The following is an 11,719-nucleotide window of genomic DNA, read 5'->3' on the forward strand; positions in this document are numbered from 1 at the left end:
GGAGATTGTGGGCACAGAACAGAACGGCTTTCCTCGGGGTAGAGGGAGAACTAATCCTCAGGGTGAGATCTCTGCAGACGTAAGAACATTACAATCCAGGTGACAGTCATTGCTCACAAATTCCCTTGGAGACAAGCCCAGATCAGGAACAGCCCCAAGGATAACGCTTGTCAGATCTTGGTTGGTCTGTTTCATCCAACAGTGAGCAACAGTGGCTGGGGGTGGGGTGGGGGGGTGGAGTCGCTACATTGTCAGGTGAAGCTTTTTAACCAAGAGAGAGAAAGAGAAGTTGAAGTAAAAAATATTCCCTCCCTGCTGGCAGCATGAACTTACCCCCAGTTTTGTCGCACTCCCCAAGCCAAGATGGATGGGGTTCCGAGTGCAGGCATCATTTAGCCAAGTTATACTTAGGATAAGATGGGAGTTTTGCCATTGGCTCCCACAAAGCCAGGATTTCATCCTCAGTCTTTATAATCGTTTATCACAATCATGCCCTGGCCTCTGGCTTATCTGGGCTGTTGTGACCTGATAGGGGCACACTCTCAACTAGGGGAGGGAGCATTACATCAGAGCTTCTTGAAAATAACTGGAGAGCTCTTTCTACTTAGACCAGGCAATGGAAAATAAGTCTGTTCTTCATCCAGTCACCAACACTGAAACTGTAGCGGCCAGTTAAGAAACCTATCAGCACTCTGCATCATCCTCTCACTTCCTGATGTGACATCTAGCTCTTCTGCTCACTTGCTTGTCGCTTTTCCATGGACTTTAGACACTGACCTTATCATCATGTATGGGCTAATGTAGTGCCCATCTTGGCTAATGTAGTGCCCATCTTTAAAAAAGGGAAGAAGGAGGATCCTGGGAACTACAGGCCAGTCAGCCTCACCTCAGTCCCTGGAAAAATCATGGAGCAGGTCCTCAAAGAATCAATCCTGAAGCACTTAGAGGAGAGGAAAGTGATCAGGAACAGTCAGCATGGATTCACCAAGGGAAGGTCATGCCTGACTAATCTAATCGCCTTTTATGATGAGATTACTGGTTCTGTGGATGAAGGGAAAGCAGTGGATGTATTGTTTCTTGACTTTAGCAAAGCTTTTGACACGGTCTCCCACAGCATTCTTGTCAGCAAGTTAAGGAAGTATGGGCTGGATGAATGCACTATAAGGTGGGTAGAAAGCTGGCTAGATTGTCGGGCTCAACGGGTAGTGATCAATGGCTCCATGTCTAGTTGGCAGCCGGTGTCAAGTGGAGTGCCCCAGGGGTCGGTCCTGGGGCCCGTTTTGTTCAATATCTTCATAAATGATCTGGAGGATGGTGTGGATTGCACTCTCAGCAAATTTGCGGATGATACTAAACTGGGAGGAGTGGTAGATACGCTGGAGGGGAGGGATAGGATACAGAAGGACCTAGACAAATTGGAGGATTGGGCCAAAAGAAATCTAATGAGGTTCAATAAGGATAAGTGCAGGGTCCTGCACTTAGGATGGAAGAATCCAATGCACCGCTACAGACTAGGGACCGAATGGCTCGGCAGCAGTTCTGCGGAAAAGGACCTAGGGGTGACAGTGGACGAGAAGCTGGATATGAGTCAGCAGTGTGCCCTTGTTGCCAAGAAGGCCAATGGCATTTTGGGATGTATAAGTAGGGGCATAGCGAGCAGATCGAGGGACGTGATCGTTCCCCTCTATTCGACACTGGTGAGGCCTCATCTGGAGTACTGTGTCCAGTTTTGGGCCCCACACTACAAGAAGGATGTGGATAAATTGGAAAGAGTACAGCGAAGGGCAACAAAAATGATTAGGGGTCTAGAGCACATGACTTATGAGGAGAGGCTGAGGGAGCTGGGATTGTTTAGTCTGCAGAAGAGAAGAATGAGGGGGGATTTGATAGCTGCTTTCAACTACCTGAAAGGGGGTTTCAAAGAGGATGGCTCTAGACTGTTCTCAATGGTAGCAGATGACAGAACGAGGAGTAATGGTCTCAAGTTGCAATGGGGGAGGTTTAGATTGGATATTAGGAAAAACTTTTTCACTAAGAGGGTGGTGAAACACTGGAATGCGTTACCTAGGGAGGCGGTAGAATCTCCTTCCTTAGAGGTTTTTAAGGTCAGGCTTGACAAAGCCCTGGCTAGGATGATTTAACTGGGACTTGGTCCTGCTTTGAGCAGGGGGTTGGACTAGATGACCTTCTGGGGTCCCTTCCAACCCTGATATTCTATGATTCTATGATTCTATGATCATCATCAATAGTCACCTGCCCTGGGTTTTTTTCTATTCCAAGTTGTACAGCAATAAAATCTCTTATTTAGCAACTGGGAGCCCCTTTCATCCTGAGTGAGGACAAAGTGCTTTACAGATGAGGCACATGGATCACTTCATCCAGCATCAAAATGTCGCCACTTCAGAACGAAACACGACAGCTGCTTCACAACACTCAGCTATGGCGTACAAGTGTTTAGAGCATGAAGTGAATATTCAATCCAACTGAAACACTAAGGAAAACAGAGGGAGCTGGAATGCAATGATCAGAGCTGGAATTTGGCAAAGGCACCAGGATTAACAGGATTCACGCTTGTGAAAAGTGCCATGAGATTTTTAATAAGCACACTGGGCAGGACCAGCTTTATCCTTCCTTCTCTAGTTGGAGAGTATCTCCTAACCCCATGCTGGGGCACTTTCATTCTCATTGAGAGGGAAGGAATAACCATCACCACTTCCTGCAGTACCTGGGCATTAGTTGTATGTCTCTTTTCAGAGTACTGGCCATCCTCACGCAGCAATGTTGGACCTGACAGGGTCTGAGCACAAGATGCTGCTAAGGACTCTCCTTGAGTCTAGTCTCAGGTAGCCTGAATTCTGCACAGCTGCAGGAGCCACATCTGACAGTAGTTGGTGACCTGGGTGAAACATGTTGGTGTGTCACTGACCAGCTTACCACTAATTGGCCTCCTTTGGTGGTAGTCTCAGCAGAGGTGAAGGAGTGAATAATTTGGGTCTGGAATCAAATTCCCCCTTCTGCCTTAGAAGGGGGCTGGTCCTTTCAACTGAGGGCTGGAACAGACATTCCAGGGAAGATGCCCACTCACAGTCAAAGAGAGAGGCTGCATAGGAGAGTTCTTAAGGGATTTGGAGAAGACGCTGTGATATGTACTGATTGTGCAATCTATCGAAACCAAACATCACTGATGTTAACGAAGAGATAAACATCAAGCATCGCTGACGTGAGTGAACCACAACACAAATAAAAATAAGTAAGTCTCAGCTAAACCAACCTGCAGAATAACTACCCCAGGCACCTAAGGCTGATTCTCATCTTGCTTCCACTGCAGGTCTTTGCAACCTGATTATAGCCTGGTTTTGAAGTGTGTTTTCAGTATTAACTTCTGTGTAATTGGTAGCTCCTTCCCCTGGATTACCTTCTTTGAGAACCAGGTCTTCAGCTGGTGCAAGTTAGCACTTACATGAATGGAACTATACTGATTTAGGCCAGCTGAGAATCTGGCCCAGCATTTTAAAACATCTTTACGTTCTATTGTACTGTGAAGGCTGGAGCTATAGGTCTTAATCCTTCTCATGAACTTTTAACTTCTTTCAATAACCCTCTTTAAGCTGACAGAAGGACTTTGTTTAAAAAATACCAAACAAAGCTGCAGTCATCAAGGTCTTCCCCACCCCGAACAGTTTGCAACAAAGAATCAGAATAAGTCAACACAAGCAAGAAGGAATAAGCAGAGCATTCCCCAGCCTGTATTCAGCCTGGATCTGGGATGCTGGCTGAAGTCAACTTTTCCAAAGCAGGTTTCAGAGTAGCAGCCGTGTTAGTCTGTATTCGCAAAAAGAAAAGGAGTACTTGTGGCACCTTAGAGACTAACAAATTTATTAGAGCATAAGCTTTCGTGAGCTACAGCTCACTTCATCAGATGCATCCGATGAAGTGAGCTGTAGCTCACGAAAGCTTATGCTCTAATAAATTTGTTAGTCTCCTAAGGTGCCACAAGTACTCCTTTTCTTTTTCCAAAGCAGCAACCCGTTGCCCTTTTCCTAAGCATCTGTGCTAGGGAAGGGGAGCTGAGCTTGGGAGCTGGCGACCCTGGAACCTGCTATATTTTCTTATGATTATAGCCTCCATTTGTCTGACGTTATGGGGGGCAGTCAGTGCTCTGCAACAATACCACCACCTCGCTCTTGCAGAGCACTTTCCATCAGTAGCTCTACGTGTTTTTACAAAACAGGCAAGATCAATTGCTGCCCTGCACATACGGATGAATTTCCATCTATACAGGTTCTATTTGTGTTACGGTAGCACTTAGAGGCCCAAGTCTTGGTTGGGGTTCCATTGTCCTGGTCTCGGCTCCTAAAAATCTTATAATCTAAAGAGACAGGACATACACAAGGCTGGAGGAAGAGGAGGATTATCCCTGTTTGACAGATGGGAACTAAAGCACAGAGAGGGTAAGCAGCTAGCCCAGCGTCACACAGGGAGACCGTGGTAAAGCTGGGAATGGAACACAGATCTCCTGAGTCCTAGTCCAGTGCCTTACCCACAAGGCTGCCCTTCTGCATGCTGGCTACTGCCATTTGGTCAGTGGAAAACATGGGTATTTTGATCACAAAACTCCCCTTTGGTCTGTACCAGGGATGAATTTGAACATGCTCAGACCAGGGCAATCCAATCTCAGGCTTCAGCGTATAAGCAGATTGCCGGAGGAGTCAGGAAAGATTCCTCCTCTCACAAGTAATGTTGCACATTTGTGTTTGTGGTTGGGTTGGGTTGGTGTTTTTTTCTCCCTCGCCCCCATCTTCACCCTAAAGCCTCAGGTCACTGCAGAAATAGGATACCTGACTAGATCTGGCTGTGAATCTTACATTCCTACATGATTTCCAGGGCACTTTTCAAACTGGTGAGGGGAGCATGAAAGAGAGATGTGGGCAGGGGGTGGGTTTGAGCCAGTATTTTACACCTCTATTCTCTCTCAGTAAGAGGCTCTAATATTCCAAGCCATAGATGGGCTATTTCCTAGTGCAGAATACACAGGCTGCTGCATCCAGAGAGGCCTCTGCACTGACCAGACAGCTTTTGCACTGCTAGTGTCTCGCTCATTACTTGCAAAAAGAAAAGGAGTACTTGTGGCACCTTAGAGACTAACAAATTTATTTGAGCATAAGCTTTCGTGAGCTACAGCTCACTCCATCGGATGCAGTGAGCTGTAGCTCACGAAAGCTTATGCTCAAATAAATTTGTTAGTCTCTAAGGTGCCACAAGTCCTCCTTTTCTTTTTGCGAATACAGACTAACACGGCTGCTACTCTGAAACCGCTCATTACTTGAAGTGCTTAGGGATAATTCTAGCATGAAACGTGTCCTGTCCTGCCACCTGGTGGCAGAGGGCACATCCTGCTACGTGATGTTGAAAGGCACGTACAGAAATATGGAGAAACGAGATGATGGCATCCAAGACCAGATTCCTCTCCTTACAGATTAACCAACATCCTCACAGTCCTGACAATGTCTTGAATACTGACCAGCAACATCCCCACGTCAGGCCAGGGAAATGTGCTCATCAAAGCTGATCTTGAATGGGTTTTCTACGGAGCAGGATCCATTCTCTGCTGCTCCAGCATCTCCAGTGGTTGAGAGTTGGATGTCACCACCCCTAGTGTAACATTCATAGGATACCCCTTGTTCACAGAATTTCAGGGTTGGACAACATCAGCTGGCAACAGAGAGCATGAGTCCCTTATTAATTTCCACCTTCTTAGCTTTAATTTAACAGACTCATTACTAGTGTACCAGTGAAAATAAAACATTGTGGGTTTTTTAGCTTCTCGGTGCTCCTCAAGCATTCAGCACCTGATCCTCTTGCTGTCCCTGTGAGATAGGTACAGTCAGTACTATTGCCCCTGGTTTTTAGGTGGGGGAGCTGAAGCAGAGATGAAATGACACAACCAAGCCCACAGAGGGAATCAGTGTTAAGTCAAGTCTTGAGTTCTTGGCCCCCAGTGCTGTGATCAGGCCACTAGCCTACATGTCAGTAAAATCAGGAGGGAACCTGTGAACGACCAAGTCTCGAAGGGGAGAATGGCATGCCCCAAGATGCCCAGCATGCATCGCACAGTAGGACTGTTGCTTTCTCTTCCAGAGTAAGAGCAAGGGATTGAGGGGCTAATTTTACACACACACACACACACACACACACACACACACACACACACACACACACACACACACACACACAGAGCAATGAAAGTGATCTGGAAATACCATAACATGCCTACCACAGGCCACAGGGTGGCAGCAAAAGCACATTGTACCATGAAAGCTGGAGCCTAGCCCCTTCCCTCAACGCAACGTCTTTCCCGGAAAGCACACTGACACAAGTGGGCCAAATTCATCCCAACTCAGTGGAGTTACATGGGACTGAATTCAGCTTCATGTTTTCCTCAGGCTCCAGCCCTACAGGAATATGCAGGGCTAAGTGATGAGCCGCTGAATAACTGGGAAAATGGGAACTAGAACTGAGCCTTGACGATTGAGGAGCCAGGAAGTAAATGAATCTTGCTTGCTCAACAAGCCCATGGTGGTGCAGAGAGGGGACGGCTACTGGCACCTGGGAGATCAGCTGAGGCCAATCTGTTAGGAAGACAGCCAGGCCTGTCGCACAGTTAAAATGAGAAGTCAAAAGTTGTAGAAAGCAAAACAAGTTTAAAACCCTTTTGTAATGTGTGTGTGTGTGGGGGGGGCATTCTGAACACTGTGCCCACTGCAGCAGGCAGGCTCCGCATGTTAAATTCCCCAGCAGATCTTCCCACTGATTCAGCTGAGTTATGCATCCAGAGTTCCCATGAACCTCCAGTCCTGAGGGCAGTGGGGGGGGGGCAGTGTGGAGGAGACCACTCCTCTAGCTCCATATAAACCCTATGTTGTTACCTGGGAGCCAGCTGGCAGCTCAGTGCTAGCCCATGAGATTTCCCCATTGCCCCTCACTCTAAAAGGTCCCAAAGCGCTTAACAATCCATAGTTAGAGACCATCTGACTCCCCATTGCAGAGCAGCTCCCTCGTGGGTGGGGAGGTGTTTATACTGCACAGCAACACCGCATGCATTAGGAGGAGGAAGTGAAGAACACTGGGTCCAAATGGTACTTCTGGGGGTGGCATGGGGAATTCAGGGAAGCTGAACAGGATTGCCCATACTGGAATCTGGGCTGGACACCAGGTTAATATCCCACACTCGTGACAAGCACCCTGGGATCTTTAACGACAAAGGGTCAGGACCTCAATTTTATCTAGAATATAGCGTCATCATCTTGTTTATAACACCACGAATTCCCAGAACAGGACAGCAAGTCAGCAAGTATCCCACCCACCCTGTACCATTCCTTCCTGCTCTAACAGCTGTCACTGAACTGGAAGTGTTTGTCTGTACATTTGACACCATTAACAGTCAGGGTTGCAGAAAGAGGAGTTGTGGATCTCTCTGCCCAGGAAAGTTAGAAGCTGCTGGTGCCTTTCAGTTCACTCTTGTTCCTTGGGAGGGGATACATCGTCTCTTTTAGGAGGTGTCCCTGTGATATTATCATTGCTGAATGTGCTTCACACCGCACACACCTGAGACTATTTAGAACTACTTCTGGGTGCAGATATGGTAACTGAAGAGGTGCTGAGAGAATGCTGCACTATTCCCATGTATGTATATTCTGCGGCTTTTTCTCCCAGTTTTAGGACAGTCATCTAACAAGGCTCTTTTCCATTTGGTGCATTTTGAAACACACAACAGGACACATCCAGAATCAAATCAAACCAGCACAAGCACTGACGCTCCCAGAAATTTGCTGGAAGTCGCTCGTGGCAGCAGAGGGCTTTTCCAGTCATGTTGCAATCTGCTGGAGCAAGAAAAGGCTGCACATGGGTAATGCTGAGCTCATCCTCCAGAGGCTCATACCCTTAGCCCTGAAGGTCCCGGGTTCAACCCGCAGTGGCACCCACCAAGTGGTCATTCCACATTCATTCATTGGAGACAAGTTTACAGCTTCTGCATGAACTCAAAGAACTCAGTGTTGTGACATAATCTGCCCATGATCTTGCAGAGAGAATCTGGAGGTCGCGCACCCCCAAACAGCACCATGACGATGAGACCACAGAGGCCTCTCTGGCCCAAGTCCTGCATGACAATAATGGCATCATCCTGGCTCCAGGATGCCTCTGCTCATTCATTGGATTTTCTTTGCTATTCTAGAGCTGGTTCTGCTGCACTGTTGCTGGTTTAAGTGTTCAGTAATATTTTTTAACAAACTAGAACTGGAAAGGCTCGACAGATTTAATATCTGGAGTGGGACTAGTTCACTCACTAGAAGATTCTCAGACATGGGTCTGAGCTGTTGGAGTCCACGTTCCTACCTGTATCCGATGAAGTGAGCTGTAGCTCACGAAAGCTTATGCTCTAATAAATTTGTTAGTCTCTAAGGTGCCACAAGTCCTCCTTTTCTTTTTGCGGATACAGACTAACACGGCTGCTGCTCTGAAACCTGTTCCTACCTGGTGGGCCGCACTTGCACCCTGCTTGTATTATTAATATTAATTATTTGTATTACTGTAGCATTGAGGAGCCCTCCAGGACTCTGTTGTGCCACCGGCTCACGATACGCCCACACAGCGGGGGGAGCTGAGAACCGACAGGCTCAGTGCATTAAGGAGCAATGTCATTGTCCCTACTTTGACTCGCTGAGACGTGGCAGCTACATTCCCCATGGTGGACAGGGTCCCCCTTCCACCCTGACTGTCAGTGAGAGGCCCAGGAAAGCCCAGGGTCTGGAGGGTGGGCAAGCTGGGATGTATCATGGTCCCTTAGTGGCATCAAGGGTCAAGCCCCTCCGGAGAGATCCGGGCCACAAACCCCCACAGCCTGAGGTAAAAAATTGGTCGTTTCCCTCCTCCCTGCCAGGGAGCCGCTGGGCTGGGCGGCCTGAGGTAACGTACTCTCTGAGGCGAGGCAGCGGGCCGAGGTTTCCCTGCTCCTGCTCCCGCTCCCAGTGTCTGACCAACCTGGCTCGCTGCTCAGGCTGCACAAAGGCCCCAGTGGCACACGCCCACCACTGTAATTAGGTGTTTACACACAAACTGTGGCAGTCAGTTTCCGATTACAGCCTCCTAAACTCTGTAATTAGCGGAGGAGCCGGCAGGGCCCAGTCTCACACTGCGCTTTCTAGGCTTAAAACCACAAAGCCTCAGCAGTCCCTGAGGCAGGCTGCCGGCTCCAACCCGAGCACCTGCTGTTGAACAAAACACAAACTCATCAGGAAACGGGTCTGAGCAGCTGGGTCAGACGGCGGGGGGGGGGATTCAAGGGATCCCTTTACTTTACCCAGAGCAGCCCCTGTACGTACCTTGCCCTGACCCTGCACCGGGACGGCTCCATCTCAGGCTTTGCATGGATTTCTTAGGATACCAGGACTCAGGAGTTCTGGGGATGTCCCTGGGAGCAGATGCTGTACCCACGACACACAGTGGAGGGCAAAGAGGCCAGCCAGGCCACAAAGATGACAGTTCTGAGTCACTGGACAGCTCTAGAATGGGAAGGGATTATTTTTCTTATTTAAAAAGAAAACCAAGACATGTATTTGGTGCCAGGCTTTTTCAGATGGCAGAGAGAAGCCCAGGGAAGGAGCAGAGAGGCATCCGATGAAGTGAGCTGTAGCTCACGAAAGCTTATGCTCAGATAAATTTGTTAGTCTCTAAGGTGCCACACGTCCTCCTTTTCTTTTTGCGAATACAGACTAACACGGCTGCTTTTCTGAAACCTGTTTGACATGGCAACTCCACAGTCTTACTGGATTTTACTACTAGCTGGTGCTCAGAGCCGGGCATCTCCAGCTGAGTTTGGTCACCTGGGGAGAGCCTAGACTAGAGATAAACACATTCCTGGAGCCATGACTCAGCAGGCAGCTGGGAAACAGAAAGTGTCAAGCAGAGATGATACTCCAGTCACAAGCAGCTCAGAATATCCCTTGGCCAGAGGCTGATGTGTTCTGGCTTGTCCTGCTCAGGACAGCAGCCTCTCTGTTCTAGTAAGGTCAGTTTGGTTACTCTTGGGGAAATGCACAGTGACTCTGAAATGATGAACCCAGAGTATCTGCTACAAAGCCGTTCTAAGTGAAAGAACCCCCTTCCCACAACAAGAGACAGGGATTTTGAAAGGCAGAAAGTCAAGTCCATGGCTGATTAGGCGACTCATTAACAAAAGTGTAGCAGAGCATCTCTGGCTGGATTTCAAAAGCGATCCTGCAGTTGCTCCAGGGAACTGGAAGAGACCCTTACTGCAAAGCACGTTATGGGAGGGGGGGGATTTATGATGATTCAGCCAATTTGCAACTGAATTAAAAGCTGCCAGGCTCAAACCTTGATACAAAATGGTGAATCCATTTTGAGCAGAAGGTGTGTGCAAATCGGTTTGTAGACCCTGAACTTCAAAAGTATCTGGGTTTGACTGACCCCAGTCCCTCTGTGGTTGCTTTTCACTAATTCATAGAGTTTAAGGCCAGATCGGACTGTAATCATGTCACCTCTCAGTTTTCTGTTTGATGAGATAAACCAATTGAGCTCTTTCAGTCTCTCACTGTAAGGCATTTTGTTTAAATGGGCCCCGTTTACCAAAGAATCCAAATCGCTCTGTATGACTGCCCTGTCCTCATCAGTATTTATCACTCTGCTGATCTTTGTGTCATCCACAAATTTTATCAGCAATGATTTTATATTTATTTCCAGATCGTTGATGAAAATGTTGAATAGCGATGTGCCTAGTACCAAACCCTGCAGAATCCCACCAGGCCCACCCCCATTCGATGATGATTCTCCATTGACAACTACTTTTTGAGATCTATCAGTTAGCCAGTTCTTAATCCATTTATCATGTGCTTCACCGATATTGCATAGTGTAGTTTTTAATCAGAATGCAGTACTAAGTCAAATTCCTGACAAAACTCTATTACATCTATGCAGTTACCATTATCAACCAAATTTGTAATCTCAATGAACAAACTCAGGTTTGAAAAAACAGATTTTCCATAAAACCATGTTGATTGGCATTAATTATATGCATATCCTTTAAATCTTTATCAATTGAATTCTGCATAACCTTTCCCATTATTTTCCCCAGGATGTCAGGCTAACTGGTCCTACAGTTCCTTGGGTCATCCTGGTTGCTCCTTTTTAATGTTGTCAAGACATTAGCACTCTTTCAGTCTTCTGGAATTTCCTCAATATTCCAAGATTCATTAAAAATTATCAAGGGGCTAGAAGTCTCCTGAGCCAATCCCTTTAGGACTCTTGGTACAAGTTATATGAGTATGCAGATTTTAAAATGTTAATGCCTAGTAGACATTGTTTAACATCCTTCTTAGTTACTAATGGCCTGGAAAGTACTTCATCATTGCTGTATAATACAAGTACATCATGATGCTTCTTTCCAAATGCGAAACAAATATTTATTCTTCACTTCTGCCTTTTCTGCATCATCATCATTAACAATTTTACCATTTCCATTGCAATTACATAGGCATATATGCTATTACCAGAAGTGGAAGTAGTACTCCTATAGGAAGATGCTTTGCAACGTACTCCATCGAACAAAGCGAATTTACAATTTCCCAGGAAACAGCAGCCCCAGTACTTTCTTAGAGATCTAGATGGAGGCAGACTCTGACAGATCATTTGTGAGGACGGACAC

This window comes from Dermochelys coriacea, chromosome 25, assembly GCF_009764565.3.
Source record: "Dermochelys coriacea isolate rDerCor1 chromosome 25, rDerCor1.pri.v4, whole genome shotgun sequence".
Classification (NCBI taxonomy): domain Eukaryota; kingdom Metazoa; phylum Chordata; order Testudines; family Dermochelyidae; genus Dermochelys; species Dermochelys coriacea.